The sequence below is a fragment of the Calliopsis andreniformis genome, chromosome 11, assembly GCF_051401765.1.
Source record: "Calliopsis andreniformis isolate RMS-2024a chromosome 11, iyCalAndr_principal, whole genome shotgun sequence".
NCBI classification, from domain to species: domain Eukaryota; kingdom Metazoa; phylum Arthropoda; class Insecta; order Hymenoptera; family Andrenidae; genus Calliopsis; species Calliopsis andreniformis.
In genome coordinates, this window is record NC_135072.1 from 6134390 (window position 1) to 6147626 (window position 13237).

Below are 13237 nucleotides of genomic sequence, written 5' to 3' on the forward strand. Positions count from 1 at the left end.
GAGGATTGAGGATTGAGGATTGAGGATTGAGGATTGAGGATTGAAGGTTGAGTATTGAGGATTGAAGAATGAGTATTCAAGATTGAGTATTGATGATTGAATATTGAGGATTGAGGATTGAGGATTGAGGATTGAGGATTGGGTATTGAGGATTGAGTAATGAGGATTGAGGATTGAGGTTTGAGTATTGGGGATTGCAGATTGAGTATTGGCGATTGAAGATTGAGGATTGAGGATTGAGGATTGAGGAATGAGGATCGAAGATTGAGTATTGAGGATTGAAGATTGAGGATAGAGGATTGAGTACTGAGGATGGAGGATGAGGGCTGAGGGTTGAAGATTGAGGATTGAGAAATGAGGATTGAGGATTGAGGATTGAAATTGAGGATTGGGTATTGAGGATTGAAGAATGAGGATTGAGGAATTAGGATTGAGGTTTGAGGATTGACGATTGAAGATTGAGGATTGGGTATTGAGGATTGAAGAATGAGGATCGAGGATTGAGGATTGGGGATTGAGGATTGAAGATTAGTGTTGAGGATTGAAGATTGAGGATTGAGGATTGAGGATTGAGGATTGAGGATTGAAGATTGGGTATTGATGATTGAATATTGAGGATTGAGGATTGAGGATCGAGGATCGGAGATTGATTATTGAGGATTGAAGATTGAGGATTGACGATTGAGGATTGAGAATTGAGAATTGAGGATGAGGACTGAGGGTTGAGGATTGAGGTTTGAGGAATGAGGATTGATGGTTGAGGATTGAGGATTGAGGATTGAGGACTGAGGATTGAGGATTGAGTATTGAAGATTGAGTATTGATACCTGAGGATTGAGGATTGAGGATTGAGGATTGAGGATTGAGGATTGAAGATTGAGTACTGGGGATTGAAGATTGAGGATTGAGGATTGAGGATTGAGGATGGAGAATGAGGACTGACGGTTGAGGACTGAGGATTGAGGATTGAAGATTGAGTATTTAGTATTGAAGGGTGAGGATTGTGGGTTGAGGATTAAGGATTGAGGATTGAATATTGTAGATTGAGTATTGATGCCTGAGGATTGAGGATTGAGGATTGAGGATTCAGGATTGAGGATTGAAGATAGAGTATTGAGGATTGAAGATTGAGGATTGAAGATTGAGTATTGATGATTGAATATTGAGGATTGAGGATTGAGGATTGAGGATTGACGATTGGGTATTGAGGATTGAGGAATGAGGATTGAGGATTGAGGTTTGAGGATTGACGATTGCAGATTGAGTGTTGAGAATAGAAGGTTGAGGATTGAGGATTGAGGATTGAGGATTGAGGAATGACGATTGAAGGTTGAGTATTGAGGATTGAAGATTGAGGATAGAGTATTGTGTACTGAGGATGGAGGATGATGGCTGAGGGCTGAGGATTGAGGATTGAGAAATGAGGATTGCGGATTGAGGATTGAAATTGAGGATTGGGTATTGACGATTGAAGAATGAGGGTTGAGGAATTACGACTGAGGATTGAGGATTGAGGATTGAAGATTGAGGGTTGGGTATTGAGGATAGAAGAATGAGGATTGAGGATTGAGGATAGAGGATTGAGGATTGAAGATTGAGTGTTGAGGATTGAAGATTGAGGATTGAGGATTGAGGATTGAGGATTGAAGATTGAGTATTGAGGATTGAAGATTGAGGATTGAGTATTGAGGATTGAGGATTCAGGGTTGAAGATTGAGGATTGAGGATTGAGGATTGAGGATTGAGGATTGAGGATTGAAGATTGAATATTGATGATTGAATATTGATGATTGAATATTGAGGACTGAGGATTGAGGGTTGTGGATTGAGGAAGAGGATTGAATATTTATGTTTGAGGTCTGAGGATTAAGGATTGAGGATTGAGAATTGAGGATTGAGGATTGAGGATTGAAGATTGAAGATTGGGTATTTAGGATTGAAGAATGAGGATTGAGGATTGAGGTTTGAGGATTGAGGATTCAAGATTGAGTATTGATGATTGAATATTGAGGATTGAGGATTGAGGTTTGAGGATTGAGGATGAAGACTGAGGGTTGAGGATTGAGGTTTGAGGAACGAGGATTGAGGTTGAGGATTGAGGACTAAGGATTGGCGATTGAGTATTGAAGATTGAGGATTGATGACTGAGGATTGACGACTGAGAATTGAGGATTGAGGATTGCTGATTGAAGATTGAGTATTGAGGATTGAATATTGCGGATTGAGGATTGAGGATTGAGGATTGAGGATTGAGGATTGAGGATTGAGGATTGAGGATTAAGGATTGAGGATTGAGGATTGAGGATTGAGAATTGAGGATTGAGGATTGAGGATTGAAGATTGAGTATTGATGATTGAATATTGAGGATTGAGGATTGAGGATTGAGGATTGAAGATTGAGTATTGAGGATTGAAGATTGAGGATTGAGTATTGAGGATTGAGGATTCAGGGTTGAAGATTGAGGATTGAGGATTGAGGATTGAGGATTGAGGATTGAGGATTGGGTGTTTAGTATTGAAGAATGAGGATTGAGGATTGAGGTTTGAGGATTGAGGATTGAAGATTGAGTATTGATGATTGAGTATTGAGGGTTGAGGATTGAGGTTTGAGGATTGAGGATGAAGACTGAGGGTTGAGGATTGAGGTTTGAGGAACGAGGATCGAAGATTGAGGATTGAGGACTAAGGATTGACGATTGAGTATTTAAGATTGAGGATTGATGACTGAGGATTGACGACTGAGAATTGAGGATTGAGGATTGATGATTGAAGATTGAGTATTGAGGATTGAATATTGAGGATTGAGGATTGAGGATTGAGGATTGAGGATTGTGGATTGAGGATTGAAGATTGAGTATTGAGTATTGAAGGTTGAGGATTGTGGATTGAGGATTAAGGATTGTGGATTGAATATTGTAGATTGAGTTTTGATGCCTGAGGATTGAGGATTGAGGATTGTGGATTGAATATAGTAGATTGAGTATTGATGCCTGAGGATTGAGGATTGAGGATTGAGGATTGAGGATTGAGGATTGAAGGTTGAGTATTGAGGATTGAAGAATGAGTATTCAAGATTGAGTATTGATGATTGAATATTGAGGATTGAGGATTGAGGATTGAGGATTGAGGATTGGGTATTGAGGATTGAGTAATGAGGATTGAGGATTGAGGTTTGAGTATTGGGGATTGCAGATTGAGTATTGGCGATTGAAGATTGAGGATTGAGGATTGAGGATTGAGGAATGAGGATCGAAGATTGAGTATTGAGGATTGAAGATTGAGGATAGAGGATTGAGTACTGAGGATGGAGGATGAGGGCTGAGGGTTGAAGATTGAGGATTGAGAAATGAGGATTGAGGATTGAGGATTGAAATTGAGGATTGGGTATTGAGGATTGAAGAATGAGGATTGAGGAATTAGGATTGAGGTTTGAGGATTGACGATTGAAGATTGAGGATTGGGTATTGAGGATTGAAGAATGAGGATCGAGGATTGAGGATTGGGGATTGAGGATTGAAGATTAGTGTTGAGGATTGAAGATTGAGGATTGAGGATTGAGGATTGAGGATTGAGGATTGAAGATTGGGTATTGATGATTGAATATTGAGGATTGAGGATTGAGGATCGAGGATTGGAGATTGAGAATTGAGGATTGAAGATTGAGGATTGAGGATTGAGGATTGAGGATTGAGGATTGAGGATTGAAGATTCAGTATTGAGTATTGAAGCTTGAGGATTGTGGATTGAGGGTTAAGGATTGAGGATTGAATATTGTAGATTGAGTATCGATGCCTGAGGATTGAGGATTGAGGATTGAGGATTGAGGATTCAGGATTGAAGATTGAGTATTGAGGATTGAAGATTGAGGGTTGAAGATTGAGTATTGATGATTGAATATTGAGGAATGAGGATTGAGGATTGAGGATTGAGGATTGAGGATTGAGCATTGAGGAGTGAAGGTTGATGACTGGGGATTGAGGATTGAATATTGAGGATTAACGATTGAAGATTGGGGATTGAGGATCTAGGATCGGAGATTGATTATTGAGGATTGAAGATTGAGGATTGACGATTGAGGATTGAGAATTGAGAATTGAGGATGAGGACTGAGGGTTGAGGATTGAGGTTTGAGGAATGAGGATTGATGGTTGAGGATTGAGGATTGAGGATTGAGGACTGAGGATTGAGGATTGAGTATTGAAGATTGAGTATTGATACCTGAGGATTGAGGATTGAGGATTGAGGATTGAGGATTGAGGATTGAAGATTGAGTACTGGGGATTGAAGATTGAGGATTGAGGATTGAGGATTGAGGATGGAGAATGAGGACTGACGGTTGAGGATTGAGGTTTGAGGATTGAAGATTGAGAACTGAGGACTGAGGATTGAGGATTGAGGATTGAGCATTGAGGATTGAAGATTGAGTACTGGGGATTCGGGATTGCAGATTGAGGATTAAGGATTGAAGATTGAGTATTGAGGATTGAAGATAGAGGATTGAGTATTGAGGATTGAGGATTCAGGGTTGAAAATTGAGGATTGAAGGTTGAGTATTGAGGATTGAAGAATGAGTATTCAAGATTGAGTATTGATGATTGAATATTGAGGATTGAGGATTGAGGATTGAGGATTGAGGATTGGGTATTGAGGATTGAGTAATGAGGATTGAGGATTGAGGTTTGAGTATTGGGGATTGCAGATTGAGTATTGGCGAGTGAAGATTGAGGATTGAGGATTGAGGATTGAGGAATGAGGATCGAAGATTGAGTATTGAGGATTGAAGATTGAGGATAGAGGATTGAGTACTGAGGATGGAGGATGAGGGCTGAGGGTTGAAGATTGAGGATTGAGAAATGAGGATTGAGGATTGACGATTGAAATTGAGGATTGGGTATTGAGGATTGAAGAATGAGGATTGAGGATTGAGGATTGAGGATTGAGGATTGAGGATTGAGGACGTAGGATTGGAGATTGATTAGTGAGTATTCAAGGTTGAGGATTGAGGATTGAGGATTGAGGATTGAGGATTGAGGATTGAGGATTGAAGATTGAGTATTGATGATTGAATATTGAGGATTGAGGATTGGGGTTTGAGGATTGAGGACGTAGGATTGGAGATTGATTAGTGAGTATTCAAGGTTGAGGATTGAGGATTGAGGATTGAGGATTGAGGTTTGAGGATTGAGGATTGAGGACTGAGGATTTAGGATGAGTGCTAAGGGTCGGGTATTGAGGTTCGACGACTGAGGACTGAGGATTGAGGATTGAGTATTGAGGTTTGAGGATTGAGGATGAAGACTGAGGGTTGAGGATTGAGGTTTGAGGAACGAGGATTGAGGATTGAGGATTGAGGACTAAGGATTGACGATTGAGTATTGAAGATTGAGGATTGATGACTGAGGATTGACGACTGAGAATTGAGGATTGAGGATTGATGATTGAAGATTGAGTATTGAGGACTGAATATTGCGGATTGAGGATTGAGGATTGAGGATTGAGGATTCAGGATTGAAGATTGAGTATTGAGTATTGAAGGTTGAGGATTGTGGATTGAGGATTAAGGATTGAGGATTGAATATTGTAGATTGAGTATTGATGCCTGAGGATTGAGGATTGAGGATTGAGGATTGAGGATTGAGGATTGACGACTGAGAATTGAGGATTGAGGATTGCTGATTGAAGATTGAGTATTGAGGATTGAATATTGCGGATTGAGGATTGAGGATTGAGGATTGAGGATTGAGGATTGAGGATTGAGGATTGAGGATTAAGGATTGAGGATTGAGGATTGAGGATTGAGAATTGAGGATTGAGGATTGAGGATTGAAGATTGAGTATTGATGATTGAATATTGAGGATTGAGGATTGAGGATTGAGGATTGAAGATTGAGTATTGAGGATTGAAGATTGAGGATTGAGTATTGAGGATTGAGGATTCAGGGTTGAAGATTGAGGATTGAGGATTGAGGATTGAGGATTGAGGATTGAGGATTGGGTGTTTAGTATTGAAGAATGAGGATTGAGGATTGAGGTTTGAGGATTGAGGATTGAAGATTGAGTATTGATGATTGAGTATTGAGGGTTGAGGATTGAGGTTTGAGGATTGAGGATGAAGACTGAGGGTTGAGGATTGAGGTTTGAGGAACGAGGATCGAAGATTGAGGATTGAGGACTAAGGATTGACGATTGAGTATTTAAGATTGAGGATTGATGACTGAGGATTGACGACTGAGAATTGAGGATTGAGGATTGATGATTGAAGATTGAGTATTGAGGATTGAATATTGAGGATTGAGGATTGAGGATTGAGGATTGAGGATTGTGGATTGAGGATTGAAGATTGAGTATTGAGTATTGAAGGTTGAGGATTGTGGATTGAGGATTAAGGATTGTGGATTGAATATTGTAGATTGAGTTTTGATGCCTGAGGATTGAGGATTGAGGATTGTGGATTGAATATAGTAGATTGAGTATTGATGCCTGAGGATTGAGGATTGAGGATTGAGGATTGAGGATTGAGGATTGAAGGTTGAGTATTGAGGATTGAAGAATGAGTATTCAAGATTGAGTATTGATGATTGAATATTGAGGATTGAGGATTGAGGATTGAGGATTGAGGATTGGGTATTGAGGATTGAGTAATGAGGATTGAGGATTGAGGTTTGAGTATTGGGGATTGCAGATTGAGTATTGGCGATTGAAGATTGAGGATTGAGGATTGAGGATTGAGGAATGAGGATCGAAGATTGAGTATTGAGGATTGAAGATTGAGGATAGAGGATTGAGTACTGAGGATGGAGGATGAGGGCTGAGGGTTGAAGATTGAGGATTGAGAAATGAGGATTGAGGATTGAGGATTGAAATTGAGGATTGGGTATTGAGGATTGAAGAATGAGGATTGAGGAATTAGGATTGAGGTTTGAGGATTGACGATTGAAGATTGAGGATTGGGTATTGAGGATTGAAGAATGAGGATCGAGGATTGAGGATTGGGGATTGAGGATTGAAGATTAGTGTTGAGGATTGAAGATTGAGGATTGAGGATTGAGGATTGAGGATTGAGGATTGAAGATTGGGTATTGATGATTGAATATTGAGGATTGAGGATTGAGGATCGAGGATTGGAGATTGAGAATTGAGGATTGAAGATTGAGGATTGAGGATTGAGGATTGAGGATTGAGGATTGAGGATTGAAGATTCAGTATTGAGTATTGAAGCTTGAGGATTGTGGATTGAGGGTTAAGGATTGAGGATTGAATATTGTAGATTGAGTATCGATGCCTGAGGATTGAGGATTGAGGATTGAGGATTGAGGATTCAGGATTGAAGATTGAGTATTGAGGATTGAAGATTGAGGGTTGAAGATTGAGTATTGATGATTGAATATTGAGGAATGAGGATTGAGGATTGAGGATTGAGGATTGAGGATTGAGCATTGAGGAGTGAAGGTTGATGACTGGGGATTGAGGATTGAATATTGAGGATTAACGATTGAAGATTGGGGATTGAGGATCTAGGATCGGAGATTGATTATTGAGGATTGAAGATTGAGGATTGACGATTGAGGATTGAGAATTGAGAATTGAGGATGAGGACTGAGGGTTGAGGATTGAGGTTTGAGGAATGAGGATTGATGGTTGAGGATTGAGGATTGAGGATTGAGGACTGAGGATTGAGGATTGAGTATTGAAGATTGAGTATTGATACCTGAGGATTGAGGATTGAGGATTGAGGATTGAGGATTGAGGATTGAAGATTGAGTACTGGGGATTGAAGATTGAGGATTGAGGATTGAGGATTGAGGATGGAGAATGAGGACTGACGGTTGAGGATTGAGGTTTGAGGATTGAAGATTGAGAACTGAGGACTGAGGATTGAGGATTGAGGATTGAGCATTGAGGATTGAAGATTGAGTACTGGGGATTCGGGATTGCAGATTGAGGATTAAGGATTGAAGATTGAGTATTGAGGATTGAAGATAGAGGATTGAGTATTGAGGATTGAGGATTCAGGGTTGAAAATTGAGGATTGAAGGTTGAGTATTGAGGATTGAAGAATGAGTATTCAAGATTGAGTATTGATGATTGAATATTGAGGATTGAGGATTGAGGATTGAGGATTGAGGATTGGGTATTGAGGATTGAGTAATGAGGATTGAGGATTGAGGTTTGAGTATTGGGGATTGCAGATTGAGTATTGGCGAGTGAAGATTGAGGATTGAGGATTGAGGATTGAGGAATGAGGATCGAAGATTGAGTATTGAGGATTGAAGATTGAGGATAGAGGATTGAGTACTGAGGATGGAGGATGAGGGCTGAGGGTTGAAGATTGAGGATTGAGAAATGAGGATTGAGGATTGACGATTGAAATTGAGGATTGGGTATTGAGGATTGAAGAATGAGGATTGAGGATTGAGGATTGAGGATTGAGGATTGAGGATTGAGGACGTAGGATTGGAGATTGATTAGTGAGTATTCAAGGTTGAGGATTGAGGATTGAGGATTGAGGATTGAGGATTGAGGATTGAGGATTGAAGATTGAGTATTGATGATTGAATATTGAGGATTGAGGATTGGGGTTTGAGGATTGAGGACGTAGGATTGGAGATTGATTAGTGAGTATTCAAGGTTGAGGATTGAGGATTGAGGATTGAGGATTGAGGTTTGAGGATTGAGGATTGAGGACTGAGGATTTAGGATGAGTGCTAAGGGTCGGGTATTGAGGTTCGACGACTGAGGACTGAGGATTGAGGATTGAGTATTGAGGTTTGAGGATTGAGGATGAAGACTGAGGGTTGAGGATTGAGGTTTGAGGAACGAGGATTGAGGATTGAGGATTGAGGACTAAGGATTGACGATTGAGTATTGAAGATTGAGGATTGATGACTGAGGATTGACGACTGAGAATTGAGGATTGAGGATTGATGATTGAAGATTGAGTATTGAGGACTGAATATTGCGGATTGAGGATTGAGGATTGAGGATTGAGGATTCAGGATTGAAGATTGAGTATTGAGTATTGAAGGTTGAGGATTGTGGATTGAGGATTAAGGATTGAGGATTGAATATTGTAGATTGAGTATTGATGCCTGAGGATTGAGGATTGAGGATTGAGGATTGAGGATTGAGGATTGAAGATTGAGTATTGAGGATTGAAGATTGAGGGTTGAAGATTGAGTATTGATGATTGAATATTGAGGATTGAGGATTGAGGATTGAGGATTGAGGATTGAGGATTGAGGATTGAGGATTGAGGATTGAAGATCGAGTATTGATGATTGAATATTGAGGATTGAGGATTGAGGTTTGAGGATTGAGGACGAGGACTGACGGCAGAGGATTTAGGTTTGAGGATTGAGGATTGAGGACAGAGGATTGAGGATGAGTGCTAAGCGTCGGGGATTGAGATTCGACGACTGAGGACTGAGGATTGAGGATTGAGAATTGAGGATTGACGATTGAGGATTGAAGATTGAGTATTGATGATTGAATATTGAGGATTGAGGATTGAGGTCTGAGGATTGAGGATTGAGGATTGAGGATTGAGGATTGAGTATTGAAGATTGAGTATTGATGCCTGAGGATTGAGGATCGAGGATTGAGAATTGAGTATGAGGACTGAGGATTGAAGATTGAGGATTGAGGATTGAGAATTGGGGATTGAGGAATGAGGATTGAAGATTGAGTATTGATGATTGAATATTGAGGATTGAGGATTGAGGATTGAGGATTGAAGATTGAGTATTGAGGATTGAAGATTGAGGATTGAGTATTGAGGATTGAGGATTCAGGGTTGAAGATTGAGGATTGAGGATTGAGGATTGAGTACTGAGGATTGAGGTTTGAGGATTGAGGATCGAAGATTGAGTATTGATGTTTGAATATTGAGGATTGAGAATTGAGGTTTGAGGATTGAGGATGAAGACTGAGGGTTGAGGATTGAGGTTTGAGGAACGAGGATTGAGGATTGAGGATTGAGGACTAAGGATTGACGATTGAGTATTGAAGATTGAGGATTGATGACTGAGGATTGACGACTGAGAATTGAGGATTGAGTATTGAGGATTGAGGATTCAGGGTTGAAGATTGAGGATTGAGGATTGAGGATTGAGGATTGAGGATTGAGGATTGGGTGTTTAGTATTGAAGAATGAGGATTGAGGATTGAGGTTTGAGGATTGAGGATTGAAGATTGAGTATTGATGATTGAGTATTGAGGGTTGAGGATTGAAGTTTGAGGATTGAGGATGAAGACTGAGGGTTGAGGATTGAGGTTTGAGGAACGAGGATCGAGGATTGAGGATTGAGGACTAAGGATTGACGATTGAGTATTTAAGATTGAGGATTGATGACTGAGGATTGACGACTGAGAATTGAGGATTGAGGATTGATGATTGAAGATTGAGTATTGAGGATTGAATATTGAGGATTGAGGATTGAGGATTGAGGATTGAGGATTGTGGATTGAGGATTGAAGATTGAGTATTGAGTATTGAAGGTTGAGGATTGTGGATTGAGGATTAAGGATTGTGGATTGAATATTGTAGATTGAGTTTTGATGCCTGAGGATTGAGGATTGAGGATTGTGGATTGAATATAGTAGATTGAGTATTGATGCCTGAGGATTGAGGATTGAGGATTGAGGATTGAGGATTGAGGATTGAAGGTTGAGTATTGAGGATTGAAGAATGAGTATTCAAGATTGAGTATTGATGATTGAATATTGAGGATTGAGGATTGAGGATTGAGGATTGAGGATTGGGTATTGAGGATTGAGTAATGAGGATTGAGGATTGAGGTTTGAGTATTGGGGATTGCAGATTGAGTATTGGCGATTGAAGATTGAGGATTGAGGATTGAGGATTGAGGAATGAGGATCGAAGATTGAGTATTGAGGATTGAAGATTGAGGATAGAGGATTGAGTACTGAGGATGGAGGATGAGGGCTGAGGGTTGAAGATTGAGGATTGAGAAATGAGGATTGAGGATTGAGGATTGAAATTGAGGATTGGGTATTGAGGATTGAAGAATGAGGATTGAGGAATTAGGATTGAGGTTTGAGGATTGAGGATTGAAGATTGAGGATTGGGTATTGAGGATTGAAGAATGAGGATCGAGGATTGAGGATTGGGGATTGAGGATTGAAGATTAGTGTTGAGGATTGAAGATTGAGGATTGAGGATTGAGGATTGAGGATTGAGGATTGAAGATTGGGTATTGATGATTGAATATTGAGGATTGAGGATTGAGGATCGAGGATTGGAGATTGAGAATTGAGGATTGAAGATTGAGGATTGAGGATTGAGGATTGAGGATTGAGGATTGAGGATTGAAGATTCAGTATTGAGTATTGAAGCTTGAGGATTGTGGATTGAGGGTTAAGGATTGAGGATTGAATATTGTAGATTGAGTATCGATGCCTGAGGATTGAGGATTGAGGATTGAGGATTGAGGATTCAGGATTGAAGATTGAGTATTGAGGATTGAAGATTGAGGGTTGAAGATTGAGTATTGATGATTGAATATTGAGGAATGAGGATTGAGGATTGAGGATTGAGGATTGAGGATTGAGCATTGAGGAGTGAAGGTTGATGACTGGGGATTGAGGATTGAATATTGAGGATTAACGATTGAAGATTGGGGATTGAGGATCTAGGATCGGAGATTGATTATTGAGGATTGAAGATTGAGGATTGACGATTGAGGATTGAGAATTGAGAATTGAGGATGAGGACTGAGGGTTGAGGATTGAGGTTTGAGGAATGAGGATTGATGGTTGAGGATTGAGGATTGAGGATTGAGGATTGAGGATTGAAGATTGAGTATTGAGGATTGAAGATTGAGGATTGAGTATTGAGGATTGAGGATTCAGGGTTGAAGATTGAGGATTGAGGATTGAGGATTGAGGATTGAGGATTGAGGATTGATGGTTGAGGATTGAGGATTGAGGATTGAGGATTGAGGATTGAAGATTGAGTATTGAGGATTGAAGATTGAGGATTGAGTATTGAGGATTGAGGATTCAGGGTTGAAGATTGAGGATTGGGTATTGAGGATTGAAGAATGAGGATTGAGGATTGAGGATTGAGGATTGAGGATTGAGGATTGAGGATGTAGGATTGGAGATTGATTATTGAGTATTCAAGGTTGAGGATTGAGGATTGAGGACTGAGGATTGAGGATTGAGGATTGAGGATTGAAGATTGAGTATTGATGATTGAATATTGAGGATTGAGGATTGGGGTTTGAGGATTGAGGACGAGGACTGACGGTAGAGGATTTAGGTTTGAGGATTGAGGATTGAGGACTGAGGATTTAGGATGAGTGCTAAGGGTCGGGTATTGAGGTTCGACGACTGAGTACTGAGGATTGAGGATTGAGTATTGAGGTTTGAGGATTGAGGATGAAGACTGAGGGTTGAGGATTGAGGTTTGAGGAACGAGGATTGAGGATTGAGGATTGAGGACTAAGGATTGACGATTGAGTATTGAAGATTGAGGATTGATGACTGAGGATTGACGACTGAGAATTGAGGATTGAGGATTGATGATTGAAGATTGAGTATTGAGGACTGAATATTGCGGATTGAGGATTGAGGATTGAGGATTGAGGATTCAGGATTGAAGATTGAGTATTGAGTATTGAAGGTTGAGGATTGTGGATTGAGGATTAAGGATTGAGGATTGAATATTGTAGATTGAGTATTGATGCCTGAGGATTGAGGATTGAGGATTGAGGATTGAGGATTGAGGATTGAAGATTGAGTATTGAGGATTGAAGATTGAGGGTTGAAGATTGAGTATTGATGATTGAATATTGAGGATTGAGGATTGCGGATTGAGGATTGAGGATTGAGGATTGAGGATTGAGGATTGAGGATTGAAGATCGAGTATTGATGATTGAATATTGAGGATTGAGGATTGAGGTTTGAGGATTGAGGAAGAGGACTGACGGCAGAGGATTTAGGTTTGAGGATTGAGGATTGAGGACTGAGGATTGAGGATGAGTGCTAAGCGTCGGGGATTGAGATTCGACGACTGAGGACTGAGGATTGAGGATTGAGAATTGAGGATTGACGATTGAGGATTGAAGATTGAGTATTGATGATTGAATATTGAGGATTGAGGATTGAGGTCTGAGGATTGAGGATTGAGGATTGAGGATTGAGGATTGAGTATTGAAGATTGAGTATTGATGCCTGAGGATTGAGGATCGAGGATTGAGGATTGAGGATTGG